We start from the raw sequence: 20,829 nt of genomic DNA, 5'->3' as shown, positions 1-20,829 counted from the left end.
GTCACAAGAACATAAGGCTCAAACATAAATCAAAGAATACTACACAAGTCACAAAAGGAATATCTCGGTGACAGGGCATACACATTTCCTTTGTTGACAGGATGTTGCTCTTCATGACAATGCTTGACTGCTGGTACCTACATGGGGACTCAAAGCTGATGGTATATAACCTGTTTTTCCAGGAAGAACCCCTGGACGAGCAAACTTGGCCTTTTTGTTTCTCAGTGCACCTAGCAGAAAAGCTCCAAATGGAGGCATGTCAGCCCAGTCACCCGGCCCAAATTCCATTGAGGGTAGTTACAGCTTGATACAACTCCCCGGGGACACCTTTAATGTCCTGCCCAAAATTTCTCCTGTTGTTTCAATGGATGTTGCATTCAACCCCATCTTATTTGGTTGCTTTGTAGTATAACCCTTGGCGTAAATTCTTTGCTAGAGGAACTTCTACCCCAGACAGAATTTGTGCTTGTAATCCCTTCTTCCTTGTGTATGGTGGAGCCTTGAAATGAGCAGCATTGCCCAGGAACGGGGTGTGCCCAAGGCAGAAGGAGGAGGAAGAACAGGACACTATCAGTACCTTAATTGTGCAGTCTGTCCCTTGTGGAACAGCACTGAGTTACAGAAAACTTTTTTTTCTTATATTGCCTAAAATTATTCCTGTAACCCAGAAATTATTCCTGTAACCCAGGCAGCATGCAGAAGGCACCCCCTCTCCAACTGAAGGGACTCAGTGGGTATGTGTATGCTGTGGAAAGTGTGGTAGCCTAACTGCAGGCCAGCTCACCTTTTCCTACAGAGCTGTTCAGAGACCAAAGACACCCAGTGATATTTAACTAATTACAGGTTTAATGATACAATATGATATAAAACTTACAACCATGAACATACTTACAGGTGTCTGTGTTATTTACAGATAGGGGTTTACACAGGCAATAACCCTTTGAACTCAAGCACAGGCCTAGCCCTCTATGGGCTTCTGATTAGTCTGCAGCCTTGCCCCCTCGACAGGGCCCTCCCAGCAGCAGGCAAAGGAGCACTTGATGATAAAGCATGGTTAGTCTGCAAATCAATGACAGGAATATCTGGCACTGATGGGACAATAATTAAACATACACTATAAGGTTACACCAAATGAAATACACATATATACAGATAACCCATTGTATGGGTTCAGATATAAAAAACAGCTTACAGTCCTTTACAATACAACATAAGGATGCAGGGTTACAACAGGAATCCCAACAACATAAGGAACCAGACCACAACAATGGCACAGCAGCTGTGCCTAAAGAAGAAATGGCAACCTGGGAAAAGATCCCGTTACCTAATAAAACACCATTACCCCCTCCCAGGTTGCTCAACTAGGAGGGACTCATAACCATTACACCACCTTTAACAAACAGGGGTCCTAGACCCGCTCTGTGCCTGGGGGTGAATCGTCCCCCTAGGGCTTCCTCTTAATTACCCGCAGTGAGAATAGCCCCTCTTCCACTGTGGGAATCCCCTTTCCCTGGGTAACTCATGACTCCCAGAGTCCTCTTTCATAAGTTGGTTGACCCGTCCAGTCGCTGCTCGCAGCAGGAAGGCCCAAGCTGCCTTGTGCTGCCACCAGGGCCTGTCAGCCCTCTCTCAGCCTGCTGTGCACCAGGACCCATGCTGCCTCATGCAGCTGCAACAAACCATCCACTCTACAGCCCTGTGCACCGACCCATGCACTGATGGCCCAACTTCTGCCTTGTGCAGTTGTGCCAGGCCATCAGTTCCATGGCCCTGTGTACCAATCCATGCACCAATGGGCTAGCTCCTGCCTCCTGCAGGGTTGGAGACCTGCGGTCCCTCATGCTGCCATCAGCGTCCTATCCGCTCCTGGACCCTCTGGGTACCAATCTGTGCACAGTTGTTCCTACCCTGTGCAGGGTTGGAGACCCGCACTGCCTCATGCAGCTGCTGGGGTCCCGTCCATTTCCAGACCTTCCATGCACTGATCTGTACAAAATCACCACATCTGCCCCTGTGGAGGGGCTGAGGATGCCACCACTTGCTGCTGCCTTCTAGGCAGCAGTGTCTTCTGGGCACTTGTGAGGCAACTGCCCCACCCTGCTGGTCAGCTCTACTAGCTCTTCACAAGCCCCATCTTCATCATCCTTCACTGACAGCTCCCCATTTGCTGAGCACACAGGCTTTTATTCCTGCTGGAGGCTCTGCTTCCAGATTGAAAATGGACCAATAGGAAAGCCTGAGGGGTTAGTTCCCCCTCAGGTCCCCTTCTTCACCCTGTCCCTGGATCAGGGCAGGGCAAGCTTGCTTCTGCCTTCCCCTGATTGGTGGGGAAACTGTCTCTGCCAATGAAGCCCAAGGCCTTCGTGCTCAAGTTAACAGTCCAGGGCTGCTAGTGAGCCCACTGGCCAGCCTGCCATATTCCAAAGTTGTTTAGAGACATGGATTTGATAGCTTCTTCTTTTTTAAAAATTCATAAATTAATTTCCAAACTGCCACTCTCAACCAGTTTGCTGGTCCATCTAGTCCAATATCCCATCTCAGGACTAAGGATTACCTCTTCAGAGTAAGATACAAGTTCCCTTCAGTAGAAAGAGATAGAATAAGCTGGCTCCATCCATCAGGTGTTGGTTTTGTCCTACCTTTTCCAAAACACTTGCTTCTCCACTTAGCCTTTTCTGTGATTGCTGTTGATATTCTTATCATCATAAACATCTAATATAGGGAAAAAGCAACATTTAGCATATTCTAAAAGGTTAGAAGTTTCCAAGTTTTCAGATGACCACATTTTGACAGACACCATGTGGCTGATGTACATAGGTTGCCCTAGTAACTAGATATTCCAACCCTGTTGTCTAGTGTTCAATTGGTACAAAAAATGGGGAACATTTTAAAAAGATATGTCTAATCTTTATGAGCCTACCAATTTATACACTGATCATCAGTGGGTCTGCTTTTAATGTAGACTTCAGTTCTGGAAATATGCCCAAAACACAGGGAAAGGTCGTGAATGGAGCATTTAGAAATGAAATGGATGTGTCCAATGAAATGCATTTTTTCCTGTTTTTATGTGTGTTTTAATACATTAGTTTGTTGGAAATATGCAAAATCCTAAGTATCTCACTTTCCTAATACTGCTATGAGTAATGCATTACTGCAGCAAAATGCAGAAATACTTTTCCTCTGTAAAGTTACTGTATTCTGAAGCAAGTGTCTGTGTAACGTATTAATAAAATTGTACATTTCCATAGCACCATTTTCCCAGAATGGTTTCAATTCACAATACAACATTTCATAAACAGGAATGGTTTCATCCACCAATAGGGAAAAAGGCAACTGATATTTAAAGGCCTGACTTAAAGATCTTTGAAGTCAATGACAAGCAACACACAGAGGAAAGCATTTCACAATAGTTTAGGATATGACTTACTCAGCTGAGACTGTAGGAAGAATTTGGATTAGGCAGAATGTATCAATCCAATGTTAAATTTGGCCAGCTTGCCATGAAAAGGTTTATATTTTTACTTTTATAAAAGTGCCATGGCATTTGTTATAAAAATAAATGGCATAGACCTTGGCTTTAAATTTTAAGTAAAAAACAGACTACTTTCCACAGAAAAGTGGCACCTGGCAAGAGCCCCAGTGCACATAAAGAACAAGCAAAAACTTTCATTGGCTTCAGTGGATTTTTAATCAGGTTCCAATCCTGAATTAACCCCACTTCTGTTTATCTTGTGAGATCTGACAGGATCGTGGCCGAAGTGGATAGCTAACAGCTTGTGGATAGTTAGCTTTCAACTTAAAACATCTAGGGCCTGTACTCAAGAAGACTTAATTACATAAACTTTATCTAATAGTTTGGTTTTTTTTTTCCTATAATAATTTGCTGGATATTTCCTCTTGTTTCCAGGACTACCTATCTAATCCTCCAATGAAAAATTCACTCCAGGGCCATCCACTTTCTTTATAATTGCAGTTAATGTAAAGTACTTATGTACTATATCAATTTAATATCTGATATGGCCTCTGTCAAGGTATTATATCCTGCTCTTACAGGGTGATGGACTCCAGTGTAACAGGGTTTTCCATATCTAACTACTATGATCTTCTGTTTTGCTGTTCAGACAGAACAGTGCCTGCCCAAATGGAAAGGTAGAATGCTATATTCAGACAAAATAATTTACTTGTAATAGCAGATTGAGAACATTTATTCTATATTACAAAAAATAAGACAGAAGGCACATATGGAAAAGCAGAATGCTGAGCAGCTCTGGCTGGATCAGTCATGGTGAATAATTTATCCAACAAATGCAGCCCTTTTCCTTGTTCATGAACAGTTTGGAACTCAGTGATGATTTTTGTTCTTCATATTTGGTATTTGTAAATATTCGTAGAATAGTTCAATTTGCAATGGACATGCTGGGTCCTTAACCATTACATCACTGCCTCCAAAATGGATCAGAAGAAAAGAATTATCAGACCATTTCAGGAGGGACATGGATATAATTCAGCCTTAAATCTATGGAGGGATGCTCAGTGAACATAGAGTAGTAGTGGCATCCACAAGAGATCAGCCTGTGAAAAAGGGTGGACAGACAGGCTAAATAGGGATAGGAGTCCAAGAGCTGAGAGTGGCAGCCACAAGAGGAGCAGAGATGGATCAGATTGCAGCAAGAGATACTTTCTTGAAAGAGTGTTTTTGAAATGTGTTGTATAGAGAAAATATTTTATTTGTGCCCTTTGCTGCCCTTTTATGGTGCATAAGAAATTTCCCTATGACTGTTCAGAAGAGGATACACTGTAGATAATACCATTTGTTTTAAAAAGTGTGTAGGAGAAATGCTTTATTTACCATCATAAACATATCAGAAGTATAAGGTGTCCCCTGTATTTTCCTGATGCATACTCTGAAGGGCTGAAAAATTAGGATGAAATAGGGACATCACAAGAGGCTGTATCATAAAAGAAGTATTGTAGGTTTTTTCTGTCTGTTTTTTTTTTCATAGAAGGAGCTTTTCTTCCAGCAACTTATAGTACCACGTATTCTGGGAGTTTAAAACAGTTCCAGTTCTGTTAGTCTGGGGGACAAATAATTCAAGCTAACAATAGCTTTATCCCACTAGTTCTCTAGGAATGAAAAAAGCAAGAGAAGAAAAGGAAAAAGCCTGGATTGCCCTGCTGTGACTTTTAGGGACTGACAATGTCAAAACAAAAAAATTAACTGCATAGAATCAGACTTTCCTCATTCTCTCTTTGCCTATGAAAGGGGAGAACATTTTAAACAGCTTAGCTTTCAGAGTTATATCTTGAATAATGTGTTCAATGTTATTTTATGAAGATCATAGAATCATAAGGTTGGAAGGGATCTCAAGGACAAAGTCCAAACCCTGTTCAGAAGAGGATACACTGTAGATAATACCATTTGTTTTAAAAAGTGTGTAGGAGAAATGCTTTATTTACCATCATAAACATATCAGAAGTATAAGGTGTCCCCTGTTCTAGCTGTGCTACTCCTATACCATTACAGACAAGTGCCTACCCTGCCTCCTCTTGCAGACCTCCAGTGAAGGAGATTCTACATATTCCCTGTGCAGCCTTTTCTACCGTCCTACTGTTGTGACAGTAAGGATTTTTTTTTCTTCTGTGATTCAATCTAAATCTGTTCTGCTGAAAGTTAAATCTATTGCTTCGTGTCCTGTCCTTTGGGGCAAGGGAGAAAAGTTGTTCTCCTTCTCTGTGGCAGCCTTTAAAATATTAGCAATCTGCTATCATGTCCCTCTTTAATCTCCGTCTGTGCCAAACTAAATATACCTATTTGTCTCAACCTTCCTTCATGCAGCTTGCATTCTGTGTCCTTTATCATCTTTGTCACTCACCTCTGGACCTTCTCCAACTTCTCTGTGTCCTTCTTAAATTGTGGAATCCAGAAACGCACATAATACTCTGGATGATGACTAATCAGTGCCAGATACAGTGGCACTACTGCCTTAAATGTCTTATATCTAAGATTGCTGCTGGTATAGTCCAAAACTTTTTTTTTTTTTGGCAACTGCTTATTACCACCTGATGTTGAGTCTATGATCCACCAGAACACTCAGCTCCTTCCCACCAATGCTACTGCTTCTCCTAGGGCGGGTCTACATGTGCAAATGCTCCAGTGTGGGTTTACTCCAGAGTAAACCCAACCCAGGCAGGCATCTTCATGTGCAGGGAAGCCAGAGCAGATTTGCTGCTTATGGCACTAGTCTGCTCCCACCCCTGCTGGCCCTGCATCGGTCCCCTGCAGCAGCCAGGAGCTCTAGGCTCCCCTTGGGTGCTAACCCAGGGGCTGGCAAGGAGCATGGGGCCAGACGGGGCCTGGGAGATTGCTCCCTGCTCCTGAGAGCTGCCTCCTGCAAGGGTAGGCTCCACCACAGGAGCCTGGACAGGGACAATTTCCCCCTGGCCCAGCAGCAGGGAGCTCCCAGCCCTGGCCCCCCAATCAGGGGCAGGGGGCTTAGAAAGAGCTGCAGGGAGGGGGCAGGTCCCAGCCCCTGCCCCAATCTGCTAGTGGGGCAGCTAGCAATGAGCCCCTGTCTGGGCAGGGATTCCCTCCCCAGCTGAGGGCTTGCTGCTAGCTGCTCCACTGGTATATCAGGGCAGGGGGCTGGGAACGGCCTCTCCCCTGCAGCTCTTCCCAAGCTCTGCACTTCAATTGCCTGATCGGGACACAGGGCTGGGACCTGGCTCTAACCGGGACAGTTCCTTGTCAGCTCCAGGCTGCGCAGGGAAGTCGGCACGTGCAACCTAGAACTGGCTGGGAACTGCCTGATATGAAACAGTCCCCAGTGACCTCTAAGCTGCATGTGCAGAGTTCCCCATGCAGCCCTTGGTCTGCTCGGGAATTGTCCTGGTGAAGGGCAGTTCCTGCCCTGAAGGTTTAGTGAGAGTTTACTTAAATTTATCATAACTTGTTAACAACTTTCCCCTCCACAAGGAATATTTATTCTTATAACTTATACTGTGGCAGCACCTAGGAGCCCTGGTTGGGACCAGGACTTTATTGTGTTAGGGGCATTTACAAACACAGAACAAAAAGATAGTCTCAGTCCTAAACAGCTTATTTGCAAAAGAATTCTTCAAACCAGAAGAAAACAAGCATATTGTTATCTTTTTAACTGTGTTTTTCCTTATGTAAATACATTTCAAAGCCTAAGGACTCAGCACCCACAAATTCACTGTCATACAGATTTTGTATATCTTGCAAAACCCACAACTCTGCTTGCGTATGCATATGCAGACACTGTTTCTCTAAAAAGGCAAGAGCATGCACTCACATATCTGAGCAGGAGGCCTGAGCCAAAGGACAGGAATGAATTATTGGCTGCAAGAAGGTAATGGTGCAGTCCAGCAGGCCAATATGCAGCATGATCAGTCAAGACAAAGGTAGAAGGCTGGCATGTGACTTTTATTTTATTGTGATTGTGCAGTAAGAGTGTTCCTGCTTCTGAGGACGGATCATTTTCAGGAGATGTAGTGAGTCTTTCAAGAATGGCTCTAACTTCACAGTATCTGTTTTCAACAAACTTTTCTCCAGGCTAAACAGACACTTGCTACTCATATGACAGTGGATATGGGAGTGATGCTGAGAAAAAGAGACATGCCATGGCTAACATTTTTGCTTGTCTTGTAAGAATAATCTGACTAATGTCAAAACGATTCCATCATTATTGTCAGAAATAGTTTTAAGAACCCTCCAGGTATGTTGCAAGCCTCAGCCTAGGCAATAGCTAATGCAAAGTGGATGCCAATTGACTAGAGGTTTCTGGGAAGGTAAGAAGCAACACTAAGGACCTTGACTTATGCTTATGAGTTTAAGTTTTCATTTTCCATGCTATCAAAATTTTCCTTCGCCATTTTACTCTGTTTGGTAAACATAAGAGACATTGTAGGACGTGCTGTCAGATGCTGGTATTGCACACAGAGAGATATAAAAAAAGCAATGAGTTTACATAATACCATCAGGGCATTTTCATTTTTATTCACTTTTTAAATCTGGCATTGATTAACTATATCCTGCCTCTGAAGTTTGCTGAATATCTAAATGATAATGATGCTTCTGACCTTTGCTTGAGAGATGTGTAGGTTAAAGACAGATCAGTAAACATCATTATGCCATTATCTACATTGTCTGTAAGGTACATATGAAGGCACTTCTCTTCTGGTATAACCTTGTTGATTAACCTTAACATTGATTCTGTTCTTTGAAAGAATGGAGGAAAGGTCAATTGTGTGGTCAAGGCACTGAAGAGGGATCCAGTAGGTTTGGCTTCAATTCTTACTTTTGCTGCAGGTCTTACTGTCTGATCTTGGGTGAGCCACTTAAGATCTCTGTCCCTCAGTTTTCCATCTGCAGAAGTAAAGAGATATTTTTTTTCCATTTTTTTGTGTCTCTGGCCTATTTACAAGTAACTGGGGGCAGGGACTGTTTCTTACTATCTGTATATGTCTGGCCTGGCATGATTTTTCCTGCTGAGGCTGCTGTAAAACTACTAAAAAATAATTAAAGTAACTTTCCTGTACCAATGGACAGATCAAGATCCTTACCTCATCGATGCCTAAATCCCTCCTGTTGAGTGCAGAGGCCATGGATTGTGTTCTGGATATTCACTGGGAAGGTTGGAGAGGAAATACTCTAAAGAAATGCTATACCTGACCCCCAATTGGTTGGCATTCATTTGGCAAAAATCAGAAGGTGAATTAGTTAAACTTCCAAAAATGCTGCATAGTGTATTCCCTCCCTGGTTCTTGAGGAGTCTGTGTCCTCTTTTGTGTAGGAAAGTTCCCCATTACCAGATGGCAAAACAGGATGCACCCTAGGGGCGGCCATGATGCCTCCATGGTGGCTGCCTTAGTCCTGCCCTGCTCTCACTCTAGCCCCTCAGTGTCTGACCCTGCTGCTTTGCCTGCCACACCTTGGGCATTAATACACATGCTCTGGACAGGGGGTGAGGGGCTGGTGGTGCTTTAATTAGTGGCTCTCAGAGGATCTCAAATTAAAGTGCCTGCAGCATCACATGTATTCAGTGTCCTGAGCTTCAAAATGGTGGTGGCATAGTTTAACTAAAGCTCGTTCGATGAGCTTTAGTTAAACCGCCCCCAACCACCATTTTGAAATGTGGGGACACTGAATACACATGACGGGGAGGCTGCTGGAGCATGTCAATTAGCATACATCAGCAGACTCAAAGCAGCCTCGACTGAGTCTGCTCTGACACATGCAAACTAGCACACATTGGAGCATAGGTCCATAGCATGTATAGGTGCCCCTTGATGTTAAAGATGAGGGAAGGCTGTTGCTTTGGGTGCTCTCTCTATGCTCAGTTCTTCTCGCAGGCTCACCTTAGCCTGCCTAATTTCGGCTCTGACCCTATTGCCCACAGCCTCTCGGTTTTGGGGCTCCGACCCCACTGGCCACCACTGCCTCAAGGGCTAAATTTGTGGCCTCTGTCCTCCCCTATAGTCATGCCTATGCCTCGTTGATGCTACTCTGTCCACAGTTTAGTCTTCCTGTAGAGGCCTCAGCCCTCTTGGCTTTAGCCCCCTTTATTCTACTGCAGACTTCTAGTCCTTGCCCACTTTTTTGGGCCCAGCTTTCTTAGTCCCAGGCCTCGTCTTTGCTTCCCTCTTCAGGCCCAGGGAAGGTGTTCACAGGGCATGTCTACACAAGATGCTGACTGCACAGTAGCCTGATACTACTTCACAGTAGCGCTGCATGGTAAAAACTGTGGGCAAGGCTGCTCATGGTTCAGTACAGTCCCCCTGGTGTTCCTGGCCCAAAACAAATCTGCCTTCTCTCTGCTACAGCCTCTGCGCCCCTTACCTTATATGACTTTAGGCTGGGTGCCCCTCTCAGTGGTTCCTCAGCCGGCTCTCAGAGGTTGCAGCTTAAACTCTGAGCTACAGTCACTGCCTCCTCCCCTGCTGCTCTTTAACCCCTTGTGGATTTCTCTGGCTGCATGTTGTGCTGCAGCTGGTTTTTGCCCAGCTGCCTACCAAATTGCAGCCCTTTGGTGCTGGCTAACTACCTCTTAAGTAGCAGGGATTCAGGTCCCTGCTACAGGTGGGTATCCAGAAAGGTATTTTAAAAGGAAGAAGTAAAATAAATAAAAGGAAAATAAGGACACGTTTTATTTTCATCACTGAAATGCATTGGGTCTGACATCTCGGATTTTACCTACAACAGTGTGGATGAAAAAATTCCCTTGTGGGGATTTAAGTGTAATCTGTTGTTTGGCTTCTGATATTGTATATCATGAGACCTCCAGTCAGGTTTCTGGGGTTTTTTTTATTTATTTACTTGTGGTCTGGGCTGTGTTTTCCAGCTGATGTCCAGAGAACGCTATTCTGAGAAACAAGCAACACTTATTCAGGACATTCTTCATAGTGCTGTACAAACAATAACTAATTAATCCTGACAATACCCACTAAGGAAAGGAAGTATTGTTATTTTTGCTCCTACCAATGGAGAAATGAGCCAGGACGAAGTTAAATTATTTGCTCCAGACCATGTGGGAGTCAAAGCCAAGACTGATTCAGAACAGATTGAATTAGTCAAGATCCTCCATTTCGTAGATGGCTTTATTGTATGTTATACAGCTTGATTCCAAATAGCACCCCAACACTACAGGCCATGAGTACAGACCATCAACAAGCCTGACACTGAATCAGTTCAATCTTTGCAGGTTAGTCTAAGCTTCATAGGTTGAACAGATAAGCATGTAAACAGACATTCACTTTTGATTCCAGAAATGCAACTGCATGCCTGCAGTGGCCCATGCCAGAAGCTAAAGGGTACTAGAGCATGCTTCCCTGCTCAGCTGGAGCAGACAGCTTAGGCCAAGGCTAGCCCACCCACCCTGTGAGGGGGAGGTGCAAAGCATCCTGGGATGCTGGGGGACTGTGAGTTAACTTGAATATGGAGGGGATCTGGAAATTCAGTGAAGTCTGATACTACATCCACCCAGGTTTATCTGAAACTGGTTTTGTCCATTTTGAAAGCAGTTTTATGTGCACTGAACTTCTCTTGTTACAGATTTGAACTGGTTTCTGATCACTTATACCAGTTTGTGCGTAATTTCTGTCCCTAGCCCAATAGTTCATAGGCACCAGCTGTATAAATGGAGGCTCCCACTGGCCAAGACAACAGGAGTTATGCCAGACTTGTCTATGCCATCAAAGGTTCTTTGCCTTACCAACATCACAATAATGTGAAGTATTGCATATGTAAAACAGTACACAGATATGAACAGAGACAAAATTAGAGAATGATGCTCTACCTGTGTGTTTCTTTCTGTCCATGTGAAATGCTTGCTTGTATATTGATATTGGATTTTATAATATTGTTATCACCACAGTTATTTGTGAAAGGGAAATAATGGATTTCATTGTTAACTTCAAAATGATTTCATGGGGGTTCAGTAAGTGGCTATAAGTTAAGAGAATTAAATGTAATGGACTGAAAAATAATGAGATTCCCCTTTTCATGATTTATGCCTTTGTACAAATTTGGATAAAGATTGCAAAAGGTTAATACACTCCACATGAATCTGCAGGTAACTGCAATTTAGAAATGTTCTCTTTCAGGAAATTCTAACAACACTGAATTATAGAGACATCTGCTGGAGGATGATTGGAATAGTTCTGAATATCACAATGTATGTCCTCTCATATATGGAATCCATTTTTAAAAATATTTCCAGGGCCTCTAACTAGCTAGTTGTTTCCTAACTAAGTATTCAGGGTATGCCTGACTAGTGATAACCATTCAAAAGGGAATGAAATCAGTAAACTATAATCTGAAATTTAAATCAAAGCTTTTGCACTTAAATTGAAGGTTATACATTTTTTTAAATAACTTGAACAAAAAAACCCAGCTATAGTTTAAAAATTCAGGGGAAAAATATTCCCCTCTAAACATATAAAAATGTAATACTAATATCTTAATTTGATCAAGGCACTGTCAGAGAAAGTCACTTCATTTCTATAATTCCTATAATATAATGTTACTGTGAGGTAAAAAACCTATTTTTATCCAAGGTAAAACTCAGAGTGAGAGTCCAGAAGAGGTACCTAAATAAATGGCCTCATTTTCTGAGATATTTATTACCCACACTTTTCAATAAAAAAATTGGTTACAACACTCTAGTGTTCTGGCAAGGGGAAAACACAGTTCAGTCACGCAGCATAGATGGGACCAAAGTATGATTTAACCAACTGCTAAACTATATGCTCTTTGGACACTGTAGAGGCAACTGGTGAAAGCAGATTGACAAGATAGAGAGGTCTCACTGCATCAGCTACATAGTCGGCAGTGATGTTCTCCCAAGGCAGTGCTGTTCCCTTAATGCAGGGAGAGGATTCATAGGTTCATAGATTGTTAGGGGCTGGGAGGGACCTTGCAAGATCATCAGGTCCAGCCCCCTGCACTAGGCAGGAAAGACAAATGGGTTCAGGTAACCCCAGTGAGGGGATCGTCCAGTCTCCTCTTGAAGATTTCCAGGGTAGGTGACTTCACCACCTCTGGAGAGAGTTTATTCCACAGTCTGGACACCCTGACTGTGAAGAAGTTTTTCCTACTGTTAAGCCTGAAATGGTCTTCCAGGAGTTCGCGGCCATTACTCCTGCTTTTCCCCAAGGATGCCCTGGTGAACAGTTGTTCACTGAGCCCTTGATGTATTCCCCTGATATAGCAGTAAGCTGCTACCAAGTCCCCTCTCAGCCTTCTCTTTTTTAGGCTGTAGAGAACCAAGTCCCTCAGCCTTTTCTTGTATGGCTTGCCATCCAAATCTCTGATCATATGGGTGGCTCTTCTCTGGACTCTTTCAAGCTTTTCCATATCCTTGTTGAAGTGCAATGCCCAAAACTGGACACAGTACTCTAGCTGCGGTCTTATCAGTGCTGAATAAAGCGGAAGAATCACTTCCTTGGTTTTGCTTGAGATGCATTGGTTTATCCATACCAGAGTATTGTTTGCCCTGCTGGCTACAGTGTCACACTGATGGCTCACCTCCATACTGTGGTCAGTTATTACCCCTAGGTCCTTTTCAGTCTTAGTGCTAGTCAGTTTGGCGCCACTGAGCCTGTATGTTGGGGATTGTTCGTTCCCAGATGAAGCACTTTGCACTTCTCAATTTTGAACTTCATCTGGTTCTGATCCATCCAACTTTCCAGCCTATCTAGGTACACCTGTAGCTGCAGCCTATTTTCAAGCGTGATAGAGGATCTTTACCTCTGTATGTTAGCAGAAGAGATTTTTACATGTCCCAAACCTCTTCCTGTTGCAGTACTTGGACAGAGCACAGTTGACAACTACCGGGCCACATTGACAAAAGAAGCCTAAACAAAGAGTCAGCAATGTTTTTGGAAAACACCCACAACCTCGATTTGTAAGATGTTGGAGTACCAGAGATGGATGGCAGGGAAGCAATGAGAGGCCCAATCCTTCTTGTGGCAGTGCAGCTCTGGCTCCTTCCCCACCATCCACCCTGAGACATGTATGCCAAGCAAAATGCCTTTGTATGCCACATTCTGGCACCCATGCCAGGGGTTGCCTACCCCTATCCTAAACTGAAGGTTAACACATTTGTCCATGGTGCTGAAATTCTGTTTCTCAAAATGGCCTGTCTTACTATGAAACAGTATTCCTTGTCGCTGAGGCACGCTGAGGTAGTTTAAAACAAGCCAAACCTATTTAGCAAGAAAGGCTGCCTCTCTCAACATACAAAATATGTTATCTCCACCTATCAAGTGCTAGTGGGGTGGGAAATGATACTATTCTTGAAGGCAGTTAATCCCTGGAGACTTCCTGCAAATCGTTTAGACACCTTCCCATTTGAGTAAACTGAAACACTGAAGAGCATAAATAAGCACTAGGCTCAGATCTTCAGAAGTAGTTAGATGCCTAATTTCCGTTAAAGTTAGTGGGACAGAAATGCCTTCTGCACCTTTTGAAGAGCTGGGTCTTGCTCACTAAGGGTGTGTCTACACTGCACAATGAGTAGACCACATAATATTCTGGAATGTGGTGGCCCCAGTCCCTCCTACGGAAACTGTTACACTTTGCTTGGGACATATAAGACAAAAGGGGGTTATGACTCTCCTTCATACTAGAAGCTAGAAGTTGTGGATCCCATGGAAATTCTATTGGAAAAAGTTGGAGTCTCACCAGAATTAGATTTGCTGACTAGAAGTATGACTGAGAGCCACGAGTCATTTGGAACCGTGAGGCTAGTGGAAGACATGGTTTTCAGACTCTGCTCCAGTGAATGTTTAAGTATTTTTGTTAGCTGGTGCTTGGAGTTGTGCTATAACTCAGGTGTCTCCTCTGCCAAGTCAATCCCCCCCTCTCCTCTGCCAAGTCAATCCCCCCATTACAAGGCTGGAGGCTCATAGTCATTCTCTGGGAAATTAATGTTTAATTATTACATATAAAGTAGGAGGGACTAAGAACACCTGCAACCCCAAAATACCCAATAGCTTGTTTGTTTAGGGCACATTCCTGGGAACTGAGAGAGACAGGTGAAAACCCTGCTTTAGCAGAGGAGAGAAATGAACCCAGCTTGTCCAGAGTCTGCTCTAACCATTGAGATATTGGGTAATATGAGGTGAGCACCAGTGTTGTTGTTCGGTCCCAAGCCTGATCTAGTAATGTGTTCCAAGAATCTCATCTAAATTGGGACCGACAGGCCAGATAATGGAAGAATTCCTAGTCTATAGATCCTGATAAAGCTTGAACTTCTACTTGTTCTGCATTGTCAGGATTTATGCAGTTCTATGCATAGCCAAAGGCATGTATTAAAAATGCAGATGTTTTAGTATCTGTGGGACTTCACTGGTGAAAAAATTAGGTGCCTAGAGTCATCAGGAGCCCCTGTGATGAGATGGCAGCTGAGCCAGGATTCTGAAGATCTAAATTTTGCACTTACATGCCTTTTCTGCATTAAGACTCTGATATTGAAAAAGCTTCAAAGAGCTGTAGGGAGCAGAAAGATGCCTGCAGACATTTCTGAAATAACCCAGTTCATATGTGATGCTCTAGCAGAAGGTTTGTCGAGTGTATCCTGCTTGGCTTGACTTCTTGGACATGGTCTGTGATGTATAATACTACTGGAAGTATATGTAGTAGGGACCTGCAGGACTGTAAGCTTTGTGGGAAGTGCCTGACTGGTATGTTGAATTTATATTAACTAGCTTTTTTTAAGAAATAAAATTGAAGTTCCTGAAGAAAGGGGAATGAAATCTGTGGTGGGAGAGTGATCGTTGGTATATAAATTAGTGATTCACCCCTATAGTTTACATATTTTTAACCCAAAAGATAAAAAGGTAGCAAGCACTGTCATTTAGAAATACCTCATGTATGTGTAGTTTTCTTTCCCCTGTCTCTTGCAGTACTGTGCCACAATGGTATGCAAAACACACAAGAGACTCTAGATTTCTTAGAATGCGAAGTTTCAGTAGTTGCAATTAATTATGGCATCTGTGTAAAAGAAAACACTATGATTATAAATGCAAACCATTTGTAATTATATTGCCTCATTTCACTGCTTATTCTCAGTTAAGAGATGAATGAATTTGGAAAATTCATTCATCAACTCTTGTTTGTGAGGATCGGAAAAGTATTATAAACAATTGCAGTCACTCCCAACAAAATAACTTCCAAGTGGCTAAGTTTTAAAACATGGCATTTGAAGAGTTCTTATTGAGGTATTCATGAAAAAGACCTTGGTCAGCTAAATAATTGAAAAATCATGTCCAATCACATCCAAGAGATAGGTGCTAGAGTTGGGTTTTGTAATTATTTTAAATGGAGACTGATGACGTATTACATCTTTTCTGACATGACAGTGCACCTTCTGACAGACAATGGATCAGATTCTTGAGGATTTTTTGTAAGTGCTTACTGAAGCATCTCCATTCAGGAGTGTACAAGAAGAACAGGGTGGCATTGTGACCCATACTTGTACATCAGTCACAGGTTGTTTAGGAGTTTGCTGCGCTTCAGTCAAGAGAACCGTGAAAAACAAAACTATAAATAATTTACATGTAATGGCTTAAAATATGGCCTGTGCTCTAGGAATTGGATATGAGTAATGAGTAGATGGCAACTATATATTGATTAATATGAACTAATATGAAAGTGCCCCTTTCTTCTAGACACATTAAAAATACGATATGGATGTGTGTGTGTAGTATATAAACACCACATAAAATAAAATAAACTTAGAGACAAAGGAAATCGCATAAAAGAAAGGAAGCAGCAATAAGCATATATTACAGAAGAGTCTCCCTGTGGCACTCACTGCAGGGAACTATTGGAATTGTTTGCTATTAAGGAGCTCTCTAAGCAAACAACTTGCACAAAGAAAATACCTGATTTTCATTAACAGTCTCTACTCCAGATAAAAATCTGAACTGTAAGCCCCTGCAAATTTGCTGTTCACTCACCAGAGGTAACGTTTTTGAACTAATAATTTCATAGAATCATAGAATCAATGAGTCGGAAGGGACCTAGACAGATCATCGAGTCCGACCCCCTGCCATGGGCAGGAAGGAGCACTGGGGGTGGCAGGGGTCATAAGACCCCAGCCAGGTGCCTGTCCAGTCTCCTCTTGAAGATTTCCAGGGAAGGTGAGAGCACCACCTCTCTGGGAAGCTTATTCCAGGCTCTGGCCACCCTTACAGTGAAGTAGTTCTTCCTAATATCTAACCTAAACCTATCCTCCCTCAGCTTGTGGCCATTGTTCCTGGTGACTCCAAGGGGGGCCCTGGTGAATGGACTTTCCCTGAGTCCCTGCTGATAAGGTTGTAGGCAGCCACAAGATCCCCCCTCAGTCGCCTCTTGTGGAGACTGAAGAGATTCAGGTCCCTCAGCTTCTTCTCATAGGGCTGGCCACAGAGGCCCCCAACCATACGAGTGGCCTCCTCTGGACCCTCTCCAGGTTCTCCACGTCCCTCTTGAAGTGCGGCACCCAGAACTGGACACAGTACTCCACCTGCAGCCTGACCAGCGCCGCATAGATGGGGATCAAGACCTCTCTGGACCTGTTAGTGATGCCCCTGTTGATGCATGACAGGGTGCGGTTGGCTCTGCCTATTGCTTCGTCGCATTGGGGACTCCTATTCATCCTGGAGTCAATCATGACTCCAAGATCCATCTCTGCCTCTGTGCTGCTGAGAGGGGCAGCCCCTAACCTATAACCATAATGCTGGTTCCCTCTCCCCAGGTGCAGCACCCAGCACTTGTCCTTGTTGAACCGCATCCTGTTCAGATCTGCCCACTTCTCCAACCTATCCAAGTCTGCCTGGATGCGGTCCCTGGCTGCCGGTGTATTCACTTTCCCCCACAGCTTGGTGTCATCAGCGAACTTGAACAGGGTGCTCTCCACACCCTCATCCAGGTCATTAATGAAGATGTTGAACAGCACCGGCCCAAGGACCGGTGTGGGGGACTCCACTGCCCACATGCTCCCAGGTCGACATTGATCCGTCCACCACCACCCTCTGGGTGCACCCCTGGAGCCAGTTTGCCACCCATGTGACTGTGCATTCGTCAGTGCCACAGTCCCCCAGTTTGCCCACCAGAATTGGGTGGGACACTGTGTCTAAGGCCTTCTGGAAGTCCAAGAAGATGACATTGACTTCCTGCTTCACATCTAAGCTCTTTATTACCTGGTCATAGAAAGAGACTAGGTTGGTCAGGCAGGATCAGCCTGGCACAAACCCGTCTTGGTTACCCCTCAACATCACTTCCCCTGCAGGGCTCTCACAAATGTGGCCCTTGATAATTTTTTCAAAGACCTTCCCCAGGATAGAAGTGAGGCTGACTGGCCTGTAGTTGCCAGGCTCTTCCTTCCTCCCCTTCTTGAAAATAGGGACCACACTGGCCCTTTTCCAGTCCTCCGGGACTTGGCCCGAGCACCAGGAGTCCTCAAACAGTCGTGCCAATGGCTCCACAATGACACCAGCCAATTCCCTCAGCACCTGTGGATGAAGGTCATCTGGGCCCGCCAACCTGGATACATCTAAGCCCTCCAGGTAATCCTTAACTAGGTCTGAACTAACAGTCAGGGGACTCACATCCTTCCTGGGCCTCTCTACGCTGTCACCCAGGAGCACCCCATTGTCAGCAGACAGGAACACGGAGGCAAAGAACATGTTGAAGAGTTCTGCTTTCTCTCGTGCATGTCACCAACTGCCCTGCCCTACCTTGTAGGGGTCCAATGTTACCCCGAGACTTCTTCTTGCTACCTATATACTTCAAGAAAGACTTTTTGTTATCCTTAATCCCAGAAGCTAATCTAAGCTGCAGTGCTGTTTTAGCCTTCCTTACCAAATCCCTACAAGCTCGGGTCAGGGAGGTGTACTCCTCCTTTGTCCCTGCCCCCTGCTTCCACCACCAGTAAGTACGCTTTTTTCTTTGCCCTCAGGCCAGCCTGGATATCCACACTCAGCCATGAAGGTTTCTTGGACCCTTTTCCCGCCTTCCTGCACAGAGGAATTGCATCCTGCTGTGCCCCAAGGATAGCTTTGCAGCAAAGTAGGTTTAGAGTGGATAACAGGAAAGTGTTTTCATTATTAGAACAGTGAGGCAGTAGAACAAACTGCTTAGGGTAGTTGTGGCATCTCCATTACTGGAGGTGTTGAATAAGAGGTTGGACAGGCACTGGTCAAGGATGACCTAGGAGTAGCTATGCCTGGAATTATTTGTAAAAAGCAACAGTTAGAAACCCAGGAGCAACCCCCTCACAACAGACCACTGGGAAATGAGAAGAGCTCTGAAGCCTAGAGCAGGTGAATATTCCAGGGCTATACTTAGCAGGAGGAGAATGAAGCCGTGCTCCACAAGCAGCTTAATTACATTTATGGAAGGGATACAGAACTAGGAGTTTTAGCTGTCCAGCAAGAAGGTGTGATTCTGGGCTTTGCTGGTTGTTACACAGAACTGGGAAGGAACTCTTCCCCTTCCTGTTGCTACAGGGGTTGATTTTTTTGCCTAAGCTTTGGGCATTAGCTTAGGTTTTGGCTGGGGTGTGCCAATGCTTCTGCTGGGACTTAGATTCTGGAGGTTCTAAGTGGAAGGGTCTTGCCCCTCCACTCAGGGTCCATCACATTTGAGATCAGGAAAGAATTACCCCTTGGCCAGACTGGTATGGACTGTTGGAGGGTTTTCCTTCCTCTGTAGGGAGAGGTGTGGATCTCTCAAGCACATTTTAACAACCCTTACAACAATGGGACCCTGAAAGCCCTCATCCTCCATCTTTATCTGTAGCAGATTAGGATGTTTTTGGTGTCTTTGGACAATATGCCTTGTAGATGTGCAACAGGGTTGACTGTGTAGTTTTAGGAATATGTTAGACAAGGATTTGTATGGGGTGTTCTGTGGGTGCATAGGCATGATTCTGCCTCATGCAGGGGAGGTCCCTTCCAGCCCTGCTTTTCTATATATATTCAGATAGTGTTGTTAGAAGGAGGGTCTCGAGGTCTTCAGAATAAAAAAAATCACAAAATGTCTTGCAGTGGGAAGTTTAGCCATTAATGCTGCTGCTCCCCAACAAGGCACAAGGAGTTTTCACACCCTTTGAGTGGAAGATGCAATGCAAATGTAAGATTAGGAAACTGTGGCCCAAATGGATGCCCTGAATCTGCCAAGTGTACTTGGATCTCTATAATGTGCCAAACCTAAATAGCACAAATGAGCACTTTCCTTGTTAGAAATGGATGTAGTGCTTGTTGCTATGCCCATTCGGAGTTCTGGGACTTCATGGCAAATTTGTCAGTGCTGGGTGTTTTTCTGAAGACTGGATGCTAATTTCATAGATGTTTGGGCTGGAAGGGGCCCTGGAGGATCATCGAGTCCAGCCCCCTCTACTCATTCAAGTGAGTATGTGAAAATATGAGCCAATAAATTTCTATCCTTTGTGGCTAAGAAGGAAGTTTGCTCATGCAATCTTAGTAAGCTCAAGAAGTTCAGAAACGGTCAGACAAATAATGCCTCCACCCCTGTATCATTTCAAATCAAAAGGGCTCATCATATCACTTTGGAGTTCCTAGCTTTTGCATTTCGGCAGGGGAGAGTCAACTGATTTTTCCAGCCCCTGTACCCAAAGCCTCAGCCTGCTCCCTTGCCACCGTCAATCTGAATCGTAGACTTTGGGGCACATTTGGTCTTTTTGCAAAGGTCCCTGCTCTTGGTGCCTGGGGATCGTTTGACAATCTCATATTTAATCAAATAAAACAAAACAAAATAAAGGCAGATTGGGGGGAAAAGTTGGAAAATGTTGACTTGACAATGAGGTATCAGGGACAATGAACCCAGCAGTCATTACAATAATTCACATTTCATTACACACACACACTTTCATATACACTAAATTTTATACATATTTTATTAAAAATTATGTTGTATGTTTCGTATACATTATGCATCAACTTTATCATTACTACAGTATTATTGTAAAATGGTAGTAAATTATTAGTGTAATAATGATCATACATAATACAGTAATGGTGGTGGTACTCTTAGGTAACAGTGTGGGGGGCGCTCCTTACTGACAGATAACGGCGCACGGCAGCTCTGGCACAAAGCCCAAACCTCCAACGCGCCGAGGTCTGGCACCCCCTCTCTATCAGCCTCAGTTTCCGGGGCGCCGGGCCCTCCCAGCAGGCATTGCGACTCCAGCCTCCCTCCTCCCACCAGCTCGCCTCTTCTTTCCGAGCATGCGCATTAGAAGCAAACAGACCTTTCCTCCACCCCTACCGGAAGTCCCCACTCTCTCTGAGCGGATCGGCAAC

The 20,829-nt window shown here is 44.1% G+C and overlaps 1 long non-coding RNA gene across 1 annotated transcript; it reads right to left on the bottom strand.

Annotated features, from left to right (window-relative positions):
- Positions 1-849: 849 nt before the first annotated feature.
- Positions 850-20,733, bottom strand: LOC149874329 (uncharacterized). Its single transcript, XR_016439921.1, has 3 exons — positions 20,587-20,733; positions 15,388-15,514; positions 850-2,712 (listed from the first exon to the last, which is right to left on the bottom strand). It is a non-coding gene; the product is annotated as an uncharacterized LOC149874329 (long non-coding RNA).
- Between the last annotated feature and the right edge of the window lie 96 nt (positions 20,734-20,829).

Source organism: Crocodylus siamensis, chromosome 1, assembly GCF_052110815.1.
Source record: "Crocodylus siamensis isolate JL-2025a chromosome 1, ASM5211081v1, whole genome shotgun sequence".
In the NCBI taxonomy this organism is placed as follows: Eukaryota; Metazoa; Chordata; order Crocodylia; family Crocodylidae; genus Crocodylus; species Crocodylus siamensis.
The sequence above is the reverse complement of the archived record's forward strand: the minus strand, read 5'-3'. Positions and strand labels throughout refer to the sequence as shown.